The sequence below is a fragment of the Aquila chrysaetos genome, chromosome 5 (genome assembly GCF_900496995.4).
Source record: "Aquila chrysaetos chrysaetos chromosome 5, bAquChr1.4, whole genome shotgun sequence".
Lineage (NCBI taxonomy): Eukaryota > Metazoa > Chordata > Aves > Accipitriformes > Accipitridae > Aquila > Aquila chrysaetos.
This window is the reverse complement of record NC_044008.1, coordinates 43,493,367-43,509,082: the sequence shown is the minus strand read 5'-3', so window position 1 is coordinate 43,509,082 and position 15,716 is coordinate 43,493,367. Positions and strand designations below refer to the sequence as shown.

The 15,716-nt window shown below is 39.6% G+C and overlaps 1 long non-coding RNA gene across 1 annotated transcript in view; it reads left to right on the top strand.

Annotated features, from left to right (window-relative positions):
* Positions 1 to 15,716, top strand: part of LOC115341398 — an 80,995-nt gene that overhangs the window by 61,308 nt on the left and 3,971 nt on the right. The window contains exon 4 of the long non-coding RNA XR_003923385.2: positions 14,188 to 14,255. This is a non-coding gene — a long non-coding RNA (uncharacterized LOC115341398). The remainder of the gene's footprint in view (positions 1 to 14,187; positions 14,256 to 15,716) is intronic.

Genomic DNA, 15,716 nt, shown 5'->3' with positions numbered 1-15,716 from the left:
AACAACCAGCTATTATTCGATCAGCACACGTTCAATGAAGAAAGGCAGCAGCAAAAGTGGTTCTGCTCAGCTTGATTTTCCATTCATGTGTCTGTACAAACAGCAGCATAGGTCCTTCAGCACTGCTTTTCTCCACAGTAGGCCAAGCTTTTTAAAATTTATATCTCATAACAAGAAAAAAAGGAATAGTATATTCCCCATTTGAGAGAAATCTCCTTAAAGATTTGTTCGAAATAATAATAAAAATATTTTTTACTTGGAAATAGGAGAAAACAGATTATTTTTATTTATTTAATTGTCTTTAGTTTTCTAAATGTTAAATTACATAAAAACACAGTACCATAAACCAATCATTTTAATGCACAATATAGCACATTGCTTTGATTTTCCTTTTTAATACTCACCACTCAGAGACTGCTTCAGGTTCTTAAATAATTGGGAAGACAACTGTAGCCCCTCAGAATCCAGTGGTCATTAGCAGCTAAAGATCCTAAAGAGCTGCACTGCTCCAAGCAGCAGAGTGGTTTTATACTCTTAAAGAGGCAATTAATACTTCTGTATTGTTTTGTTCTCATCAGTTTGAGAATTGTCTGTGCTTTGGCAGACGGCAATATTTATGGTCTAGTTTGCTATCAAGTGGGATTCTTTGCTGGCTGATTGATGTCTTCTGGCATGTCTTATACAGAAGGGATACAATATGGGAAAAAGAAAAGTAGCTAACCGTCCATAGGCTCTAGTTCTGCTCCCTTCAAAATAAAAAAGTCCTTTGAGAGTCACCAATCAGTAGCACATTCCCTCATCATTAGCATCAGTACTACATTCTCTACAGCACCTCGTTTTGCCTGGAAGATAAGTGTACAAGGGTGGGATTCTTTATACTATATTTAGGCAATTAATATTATATCACCACATACGTCTCTTCAGGACATGATCTAAAAAAATTATCTCTGCTCTCCCTGTACTTCCAGCTCACGGTCTGACAATGCCACAGGAATTCCTCTTTTTTTCTGCTTACTTTCTACAGTATAGATTCACTGCTGTTTGATCCTCTAGCTATTCTTCCCATAATACTAAACACATTCATCTCACTGTTTCTAATGGTTCTGAGCTTGTTCTTCATCTGTTAGCTGGTCAAACTGGAGTTAATTGTGGCCACTGCTACCAATATCTGATCCTTTCCTCAGGAAATTCTCTCCAATCTACTAGTGCCTACAGTATTCCTAAGGACCCTCCATCTCTTCCTTTAATTGTTATCCTTATTCTGTTCCGCTTTCTGATCGTCCGCCCCCTGAAGAAGTATCTTGAGATGTACAAAGGAAAGGCCTATTTATTCCTTGCCAGGATACCTGCTTTCTCTTTTCTGATCTCACAACTACAGACATCACAGGCTTTCAGTTGCAGTGCCTCACTCCCCTGTTTCTTGCTTTTAATTTTTATTAATCAGCTGGGAGGATTTTCTGGAATCCAGTCTCCCAGTAAAAAGCCTGCATTTGCTCTGTATCTCACCTCAGAAATTGTCCCTTTTGTCTTCTCGGCTATCAAAGATTTGGTTGGTGTCCTCAGCATTATTTAACCTGGTCGGTCTTTGGATTTCTTACTCTTATTTGGTCAGAGTATTAATCAGATAGTACACTTACCAAAAAACCTTTGTTTAACAATGAGTAACTTGCCATGGGGGACAGCTCAAACATAAGGGTAAACTGCAGTGGGGGCACCTGCTTATGGAAGATACGGTAACACCTTCCTTGTGTAATATGAAGACAAGGCTAAAGTGAGTCCTGTGGGACACCAGGAAGATGGAAGCAACTGTACACTGCTAATCTATAGGATGTCTCAACCGGAGAAACAGCCAGTTGTCTGCTCTATAATCAACAGACAGTCCCAACTGCTTTGTGCTGAAGCACTTCAGCGCTGTAGTTCAGCTGGAAATATCCCATTTTTCAAATTAATATTCTTCACTGAGTGAGCTGAGTGACTGAGTTCTTACTACATCATTTCTGTGACTGGATGGTCACAGCTCCTTATACATCACACAGAAAGGTGTCAAGCAAAGTATAAACAGGGGATGAGCCAGATGTGGAAAACACATATGGGCAACTGAAGATATTCTTCTATGTATTAAAATCTGGAAAGTGTGTATACATGAACATATTTTCCTCAGTTTGCCGAATAAACATATGAAATTCTGCTTAGGGTTTCTTTTCTGAATAAAAGAAGCCAATCTTAAAGAGGAAAAAAAAAAAAAATCACAAAAAACTCATTCTAGATTACTACACAAGATCTCAAATGAAGACTGTAATATTCAACCTGCTAAATAATATTCTTTGTGCTGTAGGTTTAAAATTATGAGATTGCACAGAACTGCTTTACTGACTTCTAAATTATTACTGTAGCAGAAAAGAACACGAGATCAAGCTGATACATAAAAAATATTTTTAGCTTCTGCTATTTGCTTTTACCATCAAAGAAATTATATGACATGTATAAAAGTCCTAACATAAAAGTTATAATCCCACAGTCTCCTGCGATGACCTATAACATGCAGGTGCGTGACACTACTCTTGTCAGGTGCTACCTGCAATCAGTTGACTTTGGTACACAGAAAATACTGCAGCAGTATTGCCTGAATAGCTGAAGAGAACTTAACAAACGTAGATATTCTCCATTTCTTGAGCCTAGTGACAACGTGTTCCTTTTCTACCTACAGTGCTGCTCCTCGGAAGCACTCTGCGTCCTTTAACATCAATTGAACACACCCCTCAGGATATTACCTTTAGCACTTAAGTGAAATTTTACTTTTTCTTTCCAGAATTCTTTTCTAGGCTCACCTTTTCATTACAAAGTCTTACTCCATTTCAACTGCAGCTCAAAGCGGATGGATGAGAAAAATTGGGGGTTTTAATAAAAGAACAATTTTCAGCTTCCTGCTTAGGACTCAGAATTATTGATTTCAGTCCAAATGGTTTGAGCCTACAACCCAAACTAAAATCCCAACCAAGGCATAGGAGGATCTACAGTCCAAATGGCCCCATACTGCCAGATGAGGAAAGCCAAAAAATCATCAGGTGAAAGAAGAGGTTAAGAAAAATAATCTAGGGGGAAAAAAAACCCTAGAAAAAATATCTAGAAATTACCTAGAAAAGAGCTGAAGTGCTCTCTGATACCTGGTGAGGAAGAGCAGCAGCTTACTAAACAGCATTTGTGGGAAGGAGTCTGTCTATGTATTTTGCTGCGGACAGTCTTCACAACAGAGCATCTCCCCCTCCCCTCCCCTCTTTGACAGCTTTAATGTGTCCTTTTCCAGTGTAATGGCTTGGTGCATAAAAATGAATGTTTTTCTCCAACATGATCCCTCAGCTCCTTACTGAAGATTTCAACTCATTTTACGACACATGATGAAGCATTTTCCTTGTTATAATGTGACAATGGCACTACTGAGCACAACAATTTGAGTCTGAATGTGCCACTGCAAGACAGAAAAAAATCTGAAGAGGCAATTCCACCTAGAACTATACAGCAAATGCATAAGAAAGAGGAAGAAGAATGATTAAAGATGCATTAGCACAGTCTGAAAAACAATGCTCTTGACAAAAGAACCCTTGGTACATCTGGTAAAAGGGGAACAGCACAGAGATTAGCTGAATGAGAGAAAGATGAAGAATTTGAGCGATTCTGATGGAGTCTCTTTGAAATACTTGAGATGTGAATGTCTCTGTTCAGACAAAGTCAATTTTAAAACCATCTCGCTATTAAAAAAAATGTTTTCAGAGGTGATTTATAAGTCTAGAAAAAAAACAACCCTTTTCCTAATTAACCAGCTCAGGTATTAAATTTGGCATGTGGAATAACAAAAATATAGTAGAGTATGACCCAGATTCTTTTATTTCAAGTAAATTAACATACAACACATTGAACATCCCACACACACTACTGCTTTTTTTTCCCCGTACAGTGTGGTTGCTCTGAAAGTTTGGAGTGCAGTTTTGTAACCTGTGCTGAAATTATTCATTGCCTCATACCACCTCACAACACATCATTTCTCCTGCAGCTTGTATGTTTGGTCTCAATTCCTGATCAGAAAAAATCCCAACCACAAAAATCAGCAGCTAGTGAGATTTTGATTCAATCCAGGTCACACCCCTAATAATTAGCATGTCTTCAGAAAGAAGCAGCTGTTTGGATCTTTTGTTTTAGCATGGACCAATCTTGGCTTAAAGTACCTTTAGAGAGATTGCCCTGAGGAAAATATAAGTAGAGCCATATATCTATTTGACACATTAAACCCTGTATTATTCCCCCCCCCCCCCCCCCAGTTCTCACATCCACTATTTTCCAAAAATAAACACCACATTGAATCTCCTCTGCTAAACATACTAACCCATTTTCTGTATTGCAAAACCACAGGAGAACACATATGTGGCCTCATAAAAAGACCAATCCTATAACCTTTATTGATACATTTGACGGGAGCTAACCATCACAATCACTTGTACACTGGTTCCCAACATATTTGGTAGCAGCCTTATTACTGTTTGGCAGCCTTCATTTAAGTCTCCGGACTTTCAGAAAGGAGTACATTACTGACTGCTGAACCAAGTTAACTATTTCTTCACAGTCTCAAAATGAAATTAAGAATTTTCAAAAGATTCAAATTGTAAAAGATACCTGCTTTAATAACATACTCTAATGAGTCTCTACAAAGATCTAAAATACAAAATTTTGATAAAAGCACACATTTTAGACCTGGTTTGAGGTTTGCAAATTGCCCACATTAAGACATCACTTGGTTTTGCATGGTATATCGACCCTTTAGAATATTAGAAAGCACTCGTATACACAACGAGGGAATCATTCTATTTTAAACAGAACCCAGTATTCTTTCAGCCTTTGTAAACCTGAAAATCTTATTGCCACTCGAAATCTGTACTGTACTTTGCACATAGCCACACTGAGTACCCCCCTCAGTACAGGGAAGCAGAACCATGCAGATTCCCAGCCCGACTCATTAGTAAGTTCTGCATCGTTTACTTGTGTTTTCTACAGAATTAGCTTGCAAAAAGCGTGGGAGATTTCAGGAGTGATGAAACACCACAGCTATCCTGGTTCTGCTGCAATGTATGAATGCCCAGCACCCTGGTGCGTCTCACAGGGATGCATAGCCCAAAGAAGGCAATCTGAACTGATCAAGATACTCCTGAGGGAACTCTTCATTAAATCCTAGCCATTTATAACACTAACTCATTACAAGAAATAATTACCATAGCAACCACTGCACACCATGCATTTGCTAGCACGAACAACAGTGTCGTCTTGGGGGAGGAAGTGGGAGGGAAACGAGTCAAAACAAAAACTTCTAGAGAGGTTTAGCAGTCAGTCACACAATTAGATTACATTTTCCTGTATTTTCTACTATTTTCATCAAAAGAACGTTTCCTACGTTAAGTATACTGTTTCAAAGAAACAGCAAACATTTCAGAATTTATAAGTATGACAAAGCGTGTCAACATTTCGCAAGTCTTTGTACCAAAGCCCTTTGGTGCTTTTACTTAAAATAGCACTTTACATACTCCAATCCGTCTGATTTCACTTAGAATGCAAAGGCAAGCTAGGCTCCTAGCTGAAGACTTGAGGAACCTAGCTTTGTGGTTTGGTTTTTTGGGTTGGTTTTTTTTTTTTTTTAATTTCCCTTTCTGTATCAGAGCTCCTATGTAACTCCCAATTTAACCTAGACGCTCAACAGACATTTAGATTCCTAAGTCCCAGTACCTTAGAGGACCCAAACACAGAAAACAAAATGCAATTTCTCATCCACAAAAAAGGAAATGGCACTGCCCTAACTGCTTTATTGCAAACATACTATAGACTGTGCCATGCTTAGATGCTCGGAGCAGTGGAATCACACAACAGCACGATAAAAATTGACGCAGAACCAGGGCCAAGAGAGTTGTACAGAAGACAGATTGGGGGAGTTCAGATCTGGACAAGATATCTTCATCAATGTGAAAAAAAAGAAGTAGAGATAAACTGGTAATAGCCTGGTTGCCTTAAGCTACCTTAGCCATCATCACCAAAGATCCCTTTATGCTCCTATGGAACTCACCAAGAGCTTTTTTTTTATGACCTCCCAAGGCCCAAATCTGTTTCCACTGGCCACGATTTCAAAGGCTGCAAGACCAACTGTGAAAGGCCAAGCCCTAATACCTTGTGAGATGTTTAAAGTGTCCAAAGAAACCTAGACAATTCTAGGAAGCCTGTTAAGCTTCCATCTGCTATTTTTAATACCTGGTTATCTCAGAATTGGTCACAAGACCCAGGAATTGTGAGGATGGTGCTTATCATCTGCACTGAAGAGCGGAACTGCTCGACTGAAGGATGCTCAGCCAGTTCTAGCACATTCTTATATTTTACAATTATGAGGCTTGCCTAGGAAGAAATGTTAGCAAAAATAACTTTGGAGGTTCTGGCCTCTGAATGCCTGGAAGAGCGTGTTTCATCAGAAAGTTTTATAAAATCAATTACAGATTTCAAAGAGCAATAAAGCAAAAGGTTCTGCCCCCTTCTGAGCTCCTCCTACTTGTCAAGCTTTCCCTTCCTTTCTTCAGAGAAAAATCACTATTATTTTACTTTACAGGATTAAAAAAAGCAAGAAAGTGAAACCCTGGGGGCTGGGAGACTTGGACTTTAAAGGACTCTGTAATGAACTGTTTCATGGCAGTTAATCACTTTAATCGTGCTTCCTTTCCTCAATAAAAGTTTCCCTGTCTGTACTCTCCAAGTGCTCTCCAATCCTTCTCTAATACAATGCCCAGAGGGTTAGAGTGTGTTCCAGCACTGGAACATTGGCCTGGGCAAAGGGCAAAAATACCTTACTCTTCTGGCTGATTTTCTTCCAAATGCGTTCCAGGATTACCACCACATTTTAACTCCAGCACCATGCAGAACATGCTTTTGCTAACAATTACAACAGGATCTTATTGTATCGCTTTTCAGTCATTAGCCTTCCATTTTGTATCTGGGTATTTCAGTTAAATTTCACAAATGTAATATTTTTTAAAAAACTTTGGATGAAATCCTGGACTTCTTTCATGGCTGTAACTCTATTTTGGAAAAATAAGCATGGGACAGAGGCAGAAATACAGATTTGAGACCCACTCCAATGGTTTGGGCAAAGGGGAGAAAGAAAGAAGAAAATGTCTTACGAGCTTTGAACTATCTCACTGAAAAAGGAGATGAGATTCCCAGTTAGATGCTATATGCACTTACCCAAATTTGATCATCAGTGCTCTTCTGTAATGGGAAGGAAGGATTCCTGACAGTAGCGGAGGCTCGTTGGCCTGGTTCAGCATCTTCCTGACCTCCCCTTCTGAAGTGCTTGGTTTGTACACAGTTATAAAGCATGAGCTTTCAAGCATTTCTCTGTATTAACAAGTGATTAACAGTGCGTCTATTTTTAAAAAATTTGTTTCTTTTAAACTCTGCCTGTCTTCAGTCCTATTTTGAATTCGACTTTTAGCTTATTATCCCATTGGAGTAAGTGCATCAGTTGACAGCATTGAAAAGAAGCCATTTCGCTCCAAATGCTGTAAAATAACCATTTGCATAGAAATAAACACTGAAACTTAGAGCAATGTCTTATGCCTCCACAACCCCTTCCTCCCCCCGCCTTTGCTTCTTGCCATCTACTAACAATAAATGTAAAAGTAATCCTAGTTTTTATTTGAAGCTATCTCAGCTTTAAAAGAACCTTCCAAAAATGATTGATGCTATAATTTAAACCCACAGGTAACCCCTGAAATCTGCTTTGAATAGCAACAAATGCCTAACAATATCTTGAGCGCTTGTAGCAAAGAAATCTAATCTCTGAACTCCTAAAGGTCAAGATTTACTGCCTGGTAACATGGCTCAAGTGTAAATGCTCTGTAATGCTACACTAGGTGATTGCTTTGCTCTCTAGACAATGTCAATTTTGTCCAAGTAGCGGCAGATGTGTCTAGCATTAAGTCAGAACAGTGTCAAGGGCCCTTCTTGAACAGTACCGCTTCTCAGAGAAACTGGTCCTAAAGCCCTAGTCTATTAAGACCATACCCAAAAGACAGACATTTAAAACTTAAAGGAGGCTAGAGAATCAAGGTGCATTAGAGCCCTAATGTTTCACAGTCAGAAAGCCCAGCAGAAGAAATTCTCTTGTGATACAAATGCTCGTCTTCAAAACGCACAAGCCTTCCTAGCTTCTCCATAACCAGTGCAGCTAAAGCAACTTACACCAGAATAGTATTTGGCTCTGAATATTCTTCTCTCCAAACTTCTTCCTCCTGAATTTCCTCAGTAAGGTGCTGCCATGGTGTTGCAGTTCATAGTCTCCTCCCACACAGGGTACCCCGCATCCCCTGGCTCCTTTACCCAAGCCATTTATGCCCAATACCCACGGCAGCTGTGGAATCCTACCCTAAAACTACTTTTTGAAACTATTCGTCATTGCTCTGACCTCTCCAAGCTACAGACACTCAACAGTCAAAGACTTCATTAAATTAAATAGTACCTATTTTATTATGATAATGTTCTACATCCAAGAATAAGAAGATAGGGAAAGCATATCCCATTTGCAAATAAATAGCTGTGATCAGTCTGCAGAGCATCCAGTGTTCTACTTCTATAAAAGAAGCAACACAAAATGGTTCCAAAAACAGTGGAGGTTCCTCACACACTTTCCCATTTCATACTGCCAACACTTGTAGTCGTGTAACAAAGCAGGCTGAACCCCGTTCCCAGCACAGCTTTTATACATCTGATGATAGCCCTTCCCACACTGGTGTTGCAGAGCAGAGCAGCAACTAGCAAGACACCCAGAAGGTGTCAGGAAACACAAAAGAGACCTACAGTATTTTTCATGTCTGCAGCATCTAAAGAATATTCATGGAGAAGCCTAGGGCAGCTTGAAGGCTACCACTGGCTAGCTAAAAAACCAAGGTTAGCATTTCCCAAGAGTCTGAATTTCAGCGAAGACTGAAGTATCCTAGTTTGATGTCAGTCTCTGGGCCTGTAGTTATTTTCTACTTATTTTTCCCCAATGTTTATTAACTGTATCAGAAGGATTCAACCAAGAGTTTCCACTTTACAGGTGCATTGTTTTTATGATAGCAGGTGTAGAGTAGAATGTTAATAATAAGCATGTTAAGCCTTTCCCTCTTTCCACTGTTTTCCAAAATAATTTCTCTAACGATTTATCTAGCACCCACCTTATTCTGCTGTACTAGAGCTAGGCTTTCATTGATCGCAAGCATTGCTAAAACCACACCAGTTTCTCAGCACCAGCAGACAGAGGTCCCTCTATCTCCACCCTGAACACATTCTTCTAGTGATCATCAAGCACCAAGTCTCCAAGAAGAAGAACAACAAAAAACGCAGAGAGTCAATTTGGAGGAGAAGGGAAAATCGAAAACCAAGGTCAAAGTCAATTCCTTCACCGTGTTGTGCGCCCACCATTCTGATTGCCCAACATAAAGGGCACTTGCTGACTGGGCTGCGTACCACAGCCAGATGATTTCAGCACTCCACTGAGCATTGTGACACAAGCAGAAAAGCAGTATAACCAACCTAATAGGATACGTGGCAAAGCAGGAAGCCAGCTGAATTCAGAGAAAAGAAGAAACCTCTCTGAAATGTCTGACGGGGTCAAACCATGGGTCAGTCAGTCAAGTGGCCCAGTGTAGCTCTGTGTCTCTAGCTAAACCAGCACGCTTGGGAAATCAGGTATACATGATCTTAGTATAGGCAGAGCCTCCAGACACAAATGATCTAACTGCTCCAAGGAAAGATAACTTTTATGTGCTGGAACACATACCAGTGAATTTGGCCTTCCTTGCATTTCAAAACAGGTCGGTGAAGATAAAGAGGGAATGCAGGTATGATTCTCAGATGTTGCTGAGGTCAAGTTTTCCTTCCATGCCTTGATATGGACAGATGATTATACTTGCAAAAGAGATGATACTAAATGCCTGTACCTGGGTTGAAAAACACAAACAAATTGGCTGCCAAAATAGAGCTTAGCCTGTTGAGTAGGAATTTGAGTGGAATATTCTCTGCTCGTTACAGAGATTAAGTTGCCCTGGATAACCTGAGTTTTTCATTTTTCCTCCAAGAATATTTAGAGGAAGTTTTCTAAGGATTCGTACATGATTAATAAATATTTTGACAGCTGTATAAGTACACAATATGTAGTCCAATGAATCATTTAGCCCACCTCTTATTTCACTCAACTGAGAATTCTTTGAACTTCACCATAACACAGTTTCCCAGATGAGGCTTCTTTGTGCTGCAATTCCTGTCTGGGGTGCTTCGTGCTGACTTAGCATACACACACACTTCACATCTGTAACATATTTAAGATATCTAGTAAGCTTTTACACACCAGTTATACATGCAATTCACTATTACAGTGAGTGAGGTCTTTACAGAAACATTGTTTCAGAAAGTCTGATGCTTGTATTTCAGGCTTCCCCAGGAGCAGAAAGTATTCTCTCTCTCAAATTAAACTTCTCATGGAGGGCAGCAAGCAGCCTTTCGAAAAACCTCTGACAGAATCAGACTCTGCTTATGTGCAGAAGTCATACTGGGGTAACTAAAAGAAAAAAAAAAAAATCAATGTAAAATCCTAGTGCAAACAACAGAGTTTAAAATTAATTACATTGGGTGAGTTTCTGGCTTTAAATCATACGAGTAATTTCACCAGTGCTACTAGAGCAAGCATTCCTGCCAGACCTCATTGTGAGCTTACTCACCTATATCATTTGAAGTAATCCTTTTGAAGTCTTATTTATGGATGCGTGAAAAGCACGATGCCATACAGCCTCATGCTGGGCACGCTGTCATTAAGCTCTGAATGGCAGCAAATGTAATTTAACTTCTCTGAACAGCATCATTTGGAATAGGCCCAGGAAAACCTAGTATAAAACTAATTTCTAGCAGCATCAGATATGTAAGTATTTACAGAGCTCTTTGTAAACACACTGCAATTAAAAACGTTTAATAGAGAGCAAACCCACTTTACCATATGGCAAATCATCTTCAGTTAAGGCAAGAGAGCCTTAGTGCCTGACAAAGAGGGCAAGGGAGACAGACTGTAAATTCCAAAGACCTGACAGAGAAGAGGCCCCCAAAATAGCTTATCTGTGTTGGAATTACGACAACGACATAGAAAAAGTAGCCCCAGGCCTCAAATCTTTGCCATGGGATACAAAGACACCTGTAAAAATCCCTGTGTAGGACCAACACATCTTACATGAAAAATAATTGCTTCAAGCAGCAGGCAGTATGAGGTGCAGCATTATCCCAGAACATCACAGCCTGTTAGTGCTGTCAAGAACTGCATCAGGAGATTAATCTCCATCTATGCAAGGCTTTCTCTTGAGTTAAAATTTCACACGCAAAGTCAGTATGGAGGGGAAAGGCTAACAGCGGAATGGAAAATACAGCCAATCCCTACAGCAAAACTCTTGGAACCCTCCTTCAGGATCCATTTGGTACAAGGTGAAGAAAAGGGGACTCAGCAGATTTAACAGAACTCTTGAAACTGCTCAGAAATACAGATTTTTCCAAACCAAGCATATATTTGATTTTTTTTTTTTAAATAGAAATTTGATATGGTGGCTTAAAGAAAACAAATATTCCTCTTTCTTCGTTACCAAGTTGTTTGCTGGAGTCCTGCCTGCAGAGCCCCTGAGTGACCCTAACTTTTCAAATTGGGCCTCACAGAAGTTAAATACAGAAGAGATTTTCAGGGATAAACTTAACATTCCCTGAAAACTGCTAATGAACAGAAACATCTAGAATTATAGTAATCCCCACAATTAATGGGACGAGTAATCCTGTCCTTCATCCCCACAATACAAGGCCGCTCGTGAACCGGGGTAGCTGCACCTCCAGCTGCCCAGTGCTGGAATAGCTCTCCCCTCGTGCAACACAAAGCAAACGTCTGCTGCACAGGAAGATGTCACCAAGAGTAACACACGATACAGTCAAGCTCTGCAACTCCCCGCAGCAAAAATTCAGATGATGACCTCAGTAAGATTCAAGTATGGACTGACAATGCAGATGGGGAAAGGACTGTAAAATACAACGGAGAGAACAACAAGAACCACCAGTCTTCTTGGCACAGGCAGGTCATAAGCCAACAAAGGAAGAAGCTGCCCCGTTTCATACAAATACTGGCCCACTATTATGGAACTTTTGCATTGGCAGGGAAGCACATCTGAACACACACTGAGTGAGGCTTGGCACAGCAAAGAAAATACCACCAGAAGCCCAGTTTAGAATCTGCAGTGATCCTGGTGATCAGAAGCGTCTGTACAGAGTCTATTTTTTACGTAGCTTTTACAGGACGTCAGACACCAGAGTTGTCAAATGGCTCAGAAACAACTGAGTAGTCTTCAGTGGGTTAAATGCTTTCATAACAGGTCAAAGTTGAGTGACATTTTTAAGCTTCAATTTGTCCTAAGTGAACCAATATGCAAAACTAATGAGATCATAAATTTTTCCTCCAGTTAATGTGCTAGGTGGAAGATGGAGAACACGGAGAGGCAGGAAGATGAGAGGCTGCCCAAACTCATGAACTTGATTAAACTCATTTAATCTGCAACAAAGAATAAGACCCATAAAAGCAGAGACATTAGTCACTGGGATATGATATTCACACAGACGATGGCTTCAGCTGCTCTGCCTGCCCAGGATTCAGACTAACCTAGCCATTTTAAAGTTACAGGAAGAAACTAAAACACAAGGTTGTTTAACAAGAAAGCCACATGGGTTTACAATTTTTTTTTTTTTTTAAGGTTCAGTTCAATAATGTGCTCCCGTCACAACCCAAGAACTCTAACTTTCTCAATGAATCATCTTTTTAAAACCATAGGGATGGTCTAGCAACAGCTGTAACTGCATGAAGTCGGACAAGTTACACATGTATACATCAACTGAATTGCTACTTCTACAACTACGGCAAATACAAAACATAGAAAGCGCCATCCTGCATTAAAGCAACATAATCTCATACCTTATCTCTATTAGCAGATACCATGCACCAACAGATACGGAGGAAGATTGAAGAAACAGCAGGTAGATATGGAAGAAACCCATTCAGAGAGCAATGCTTCAGCTTACTGTATCAGTTACGGTCATCACATATACTGAAGCATGAGACTATCTCTCTGCCAAAATTCTTGAGGTTTTTATTTTTTCAATCCTTACAATTCTCATTTGAGATTAATCTGATTAGCATTTTCCAACCAGAAAGTATTGTTTTGATTATATGTACAGACACACACACCAATATACCAAAATTAAACCTATGCACATTAAATTGCTTATTTTGAAAATTTTTTTTTTTTTTAGAAAAAAGTACCTTATCTTAATAAAAAACTAGCTACTTGTAAACTAACTGCTTATTTCAAAATTCAAGTTCGTTATATTAGCAAACAATGCTAATGTGAAAATCAAAACTATATCTAATTAGATTTTTTTGTAAACCAAATTCCTACGTCCTTTTGCTTGAATTTGAGAGTTGATAATAAACATGTCAAATGTATGCAGACTCAAAACTGGATAGCAGGAATATTAATCTAAACTTAGGAGTGTTGCTACAGTAAGCCCAAATCTTGTCACATTTGTGATAACACTGTATGTCCCTCCAGCATCCACCAAAATTCTTCCTTGTCTTCAGGGCAGAATTACCAAGCACTACCACAAGACTCAAAGCCTGCTAGCACAGGGAATAGACTGGCTTTGCACAAGGTACATTGGAGCTGCTGTGAGACAGGCATACGCAGACTTTTAATGATCTATCTGCCTGGTACTTCAGCTTGGAAACACAACAGCCCCTAGAAACTCGGGGTGTCCAGGTTGGGACTGACTTCACCTGTTGAGGGGTTTCTCCAGTCTGACCAGTCATGGAATAGAATAAAACTTAAGCATGGTGTAATTCTGGTGTTATTCATATGGTATCCGGGAAGGATGATCAGTTTGTGGGTTCATCAGGACTTCAGGCATGTGTAAGATAAATACAAGATGAACACGTTCCATGTTAGTTTGAAAGTTAATTCAGTTTCACCAAATACTCCAGTATGGGCTCATGCCCATTAATGTGGAAACAGGCACGTTTACTCACTGTAACCTCTTCTTTTTGCACTTTTTCCTTAGGGACGGCGAAGGTAACAAGTCACAAGGAAGCTGGAATTCCCAACCAGCCTGAACTGATACTTAGATGTGTAAGTCTGATCACAAGAATTGCTTTTCTGAATCCCCTTCAGCAGATTTATGTTTCTTATATTTCCTTACTAATTTCTTACTTACTTTTCACAGTTCGGGACTGAAAGAGCATTACGCAGCACTCTCTTTATCTGCTGCTTCTTTCCCTCTTAGTTAATACTGGTTTGAGCTTCCTTCCACAACAAGGTTTGTGTGCCTCAAATTCATGATAAAGACAGAGAAAGGGAAGTCCGCTAGCTGGCATGCAACCTCAGAGCATGGGAAACCAGATCAGTCCCAGATTCTTTCATGAATTCTGGTAAATTGGATACGGCAAGATTCTCAAAATCTAAGCTCCAGCCTCTGTATCTCAGCTTCTCCTTTTTCTTCTAAAAAACACAGCATTTTCCTTTTTTTGTAGTGGGGTTGGTTTTCTGAGGATTACATTGAAGAGTGCAAAGTCCTCAGCCTTTAGCAATGTGGGCAAAGTACTTAAGAGACAAAGTTAAGGCAATAAGACCTTCCGGGGGGTAAAGCTAGAACATATATACTGCTAGTTGATGAATGGTATTTGTTAGCCTTCACTTCCCCCATCACCCAACACGTATGATTTCACATTCTTCACATTGACCCAAATCTTACCTTAAACATACCTTTTCCCTGGTAATGCCTAAATTCTTACATTGCCCACCTGCAAATCATTTATTTGCTTTGTGCTGTGCACCACTGGCTATTAAGGATTGAAAGGAGACCAACCTATTTCCCTTATATCCTTGCATTTGAATCACCAAAGTGTTACAACTCCCAGCATGTGATCACAACTGAAATGAGCTAGTCCTTAATTAAACAGAGGTTGAAGCTCATTGTTTAATTAAACAGATGTAAGTGCCTAATCATTCAACTATTCCAAGCATACACTGCATATCATTTAATCTCACCACCCACATGATGAAGGCACAGCTCTAAGACTTCACTGCAATCAAACTATTTAAAATAAGCTGGCCTATGCTTTTAATAGAAGAATTTTTCAGAAGAATTTTTCCGATGACTGGATAAGTAGGTAGAAGAAGAGTGAATGTGAATTTATAAAAGCGAGCTGTTTCCAGTAAAGTGTGTGTGAAATGAGAATCTCTGTATGGAGCAGGAAATGGCCTTGCAGCACACCCACAGCCCTTACTTTTTCTGACATACAGAGGCCACACGGTGAAAAGCTTAATAACACCATGTACGCCTGTCAAACAACACTCCTGCAACATGTAGGATACTGCGTAGATCCTTGTTTGGGCAAAGAGAGTAGATTTTCCTTAGAACACTTTAAGAAAGCCTGAGCTATGTGTTCATACATACAGTCAATTCAAAGACAGAAGATGAACCTCCCTGCAATGCCCGGCAGACTCTTTCTTAGATGTTCAAAGCAAGATGCCTGACATCAGAGGTGGCAAATATTTTTCTATATATCCTTTTTGTGTAGCAGTCATAAG